Source organism: Haliaeetus leucocephalus, unplaced genomic scaffold (assembly GCF_000737465.1).
Source record: "Haliaeetus leucocephalus isolate CR32 unplaced genomic scaffold, Haliaeetus_leucocephalus-4.0 Scaffold897, whole genome shotgun sequence".
Classification (NCBI taxonomy): Eukaryota; Metazoa; Chordata; class Aves; order Accipitriformes; family Accipitridae; genus Haliaeetus; species Haliaeetus leucocephalus.
In genome coordinates, this window is record NW_010973333.1 from 1,896,849 (window position 1) to 1,899,520 (window position 2,672).

Consider the following 2,672-nt stretch of genomic DNA (forward strand, 5'->3'; position numbering starts at 1 on the left):
CTTTTTTTTTCCCCCCCCCCCCCCCCCCCATCCAGACATGTTAGCTTCTCCCAGCCCATTTTCTAGCCCTGTGTCGGACATAAGGAAGCCCACCTGATCTGGCTGCCAGGATAAGTCAGCAGAAGAGCTCTTTATCTCCCCACACGGTCCGAATGTCTGAGACTTCCAGGGAAGAGGAATAGTCACTAAGACACTGGAATTTCCTTTGCTGCTGTCAAGAGAGGTGGGCTGGGGATTAAATGAGATTCAAAGAACATTCTCATGGGGAGTCATCTGCTAAAATGCCAGAAATTCAGTGTGAAAGAAGTGCATAAATAAAACTAAGGTCACTTTTCCCTAATTCCAGAACATGTCAAGAAAAAAAATTTATATCTTTGTGTATATGTATTTAGGTTGCATTGTGCCTGCAATCTAATTCATGATAATACAGGGAGAGCAAAAATAGAAGCCAAGTCACATCCATGGAAAACTCTGGCACGTTTAGCAGACAAGACAGTTCCTAGCTTCAAGAAACATGAAGACTTGAGTCATATTTCTTGGATGCACTCATTATATTGGCAAGCAGTACACATTAAATTCCCCATTGTTGAGAAATCTAAATTCCCTTCTGCCTTAAAATATCTGTACTCGGTATAAGATGGCTTATGACCTTTTCATAAGTGAAAAAGTATTATACTGAATAATGACTGCCATAGTTTGGTGAGGATATTGTGTGGAAAAAGTGCAGCTCTTGGCCAAAGTAAACTCTGGCAAAATCAAGATAAGCTGGTTGAAGCTGCTTGTTTCATGCAAGTTGGTAGTGTGCTCCAGACAAAGTCATCTTTTCCTGTATGTAGGATGGAAATTGTGCTTCCTGCTCCGGGGGGGGACGTCAGGAGAACACATTTCGGGAGACTGAGGCAGGCAGGGCCATGTTCAGACTGCTCGTACCCTAACGCCTGTCACAACTCCATCTCTCCATTGTCTGAGGAATCAAGTCTGAGCAGTTTGAATCACTCATGACTAATTTGAATGTTGTAGTTATAACTCCTAAATTAAGCTCCCTGAGTAGGTGGTGTGAACACCCCTTCAGACGTTGCAGTAAAGGGAGGGCCATCTAATTATCTTAAGAGTCTGTATTTTGCCAGAGATTTCTTTAGGAGAGGATTGGGCTGCTTACAGCCTGTTTCCTCTCTTCTCATCTAATTCATCATCTTCTCTTCATCTGCTCTAAAGGCCCGTTTTCCCACTAGTATTAAAGCAGGCGATACGCCAGCCATTTATTTGTCGCAGGCTGACAATTCCCAAATTCTGGGAAACTTTGTCTCTACTTAAAAAGCGATGGTCAACCTAATCCTGTTGGCTAAACCCCCTGTGGGAGATGCATGTCACGCAGCAAAAGAGCTCTGCTGATGCTGCTTGAATGATTTCGTCGAACAGAGAGCGTGGTAGTGACAGATGGCCTTTTTTCCTTTTCTCCACGTATTGCCGGAGCTTTTCCTTGCAGAGCCGTGCTGGTTGGGATAAGGAAGCAAACCGAGCTGCCTGGAGGCTTCTCAGCAGCATCGGCATGTTGAAAGTTGGGGCTCCGGTGAGAAGAGCCAGAGCTGGACCAAACAGCGAGGGCAAAACCAAAATCCTCTGCATTTGCTGCGTTTGTTGCTGCGGCTGTCGCGGTAGGGTGGGAATGGAAGAGTCTGTGACTGTAACTGGTGGGAAAGCACACCTCTCCCACTCCAGCCGAGCTCTGGTTAGAGCTCTACCCTAAATATTTAGTCCCAGGTCACACAGAAAGTCTGAATCAGGGGAACCAAGCTCTGGCAGTGAGGAGAGGGAAGGGCTGATATCCCCGGCTAACACAGCCGTGCAAGTGGGAAGGAGCTTCTGGGCTAGTGAGTGTTAAACTGTCAAAAACGTTGCTTGTAGCTGCATTACTGCTCACTGCATTCAGGAGGGTGTTACTCTGCTAAAAAAAATATTCCAGTTTTACTGAAATAGCTCTGTCCTCGCTAGACGTGCTTTGCAGGATAGCACGCTGCTGTTCCCGTACGGATAAAGCCGTCCTGTTGTGCAGATAGCCTTAACGCCGCTGCTATTTGTTCTCCTCTGTAGAATGGCAATCATAATATTTCTGTTCCCTCATCCTTTGTCTTCATCCTGAGAGCCAGGGATGTCAGATCCATCCTGGGGAAACGGCCAGATCCCCCAGGTTCGGCTGTCAATTCGGCTCTGCATCCGCCGCTCCACAATGAGCCTCCCACTGAGGGCGGTTGTGGGGGAAGGTAGACTGTGACCTTGTGTAGCAATGAACCGCTTAGCCGTGCTTTATTGTTTAGTACCTTATTGTTGCTTTCAGGGTTGCTCTGTAAGAAAGTAAAGTTCCCTTTAAGGGCCATCTCTGTTTCTGCCCTTTGTTTCTCTTCCTTCCTTATTTTCCTGTCTCTGAATGTAGCAACATGCGTGATTTATACCAGCGCAAACCCCGTTGCATTGACGTAGAAGGATCTGCAGCTGCTGGCCTTAGCCTGACGGGTGAATTGCTCGGTGCCTTGGACTCCTCCAGGAGCCCGGAGTCATTTTACACTAGGGTAAGTTATGCTGCAGTGGTCGCTGCCCAGTTCCTCTCTCGGGCTGCGTGATCTTGTCTTCGTGCAGAGTTGTGCTGGCTGCAGCCAGGCTCCACTTCTTTGTGT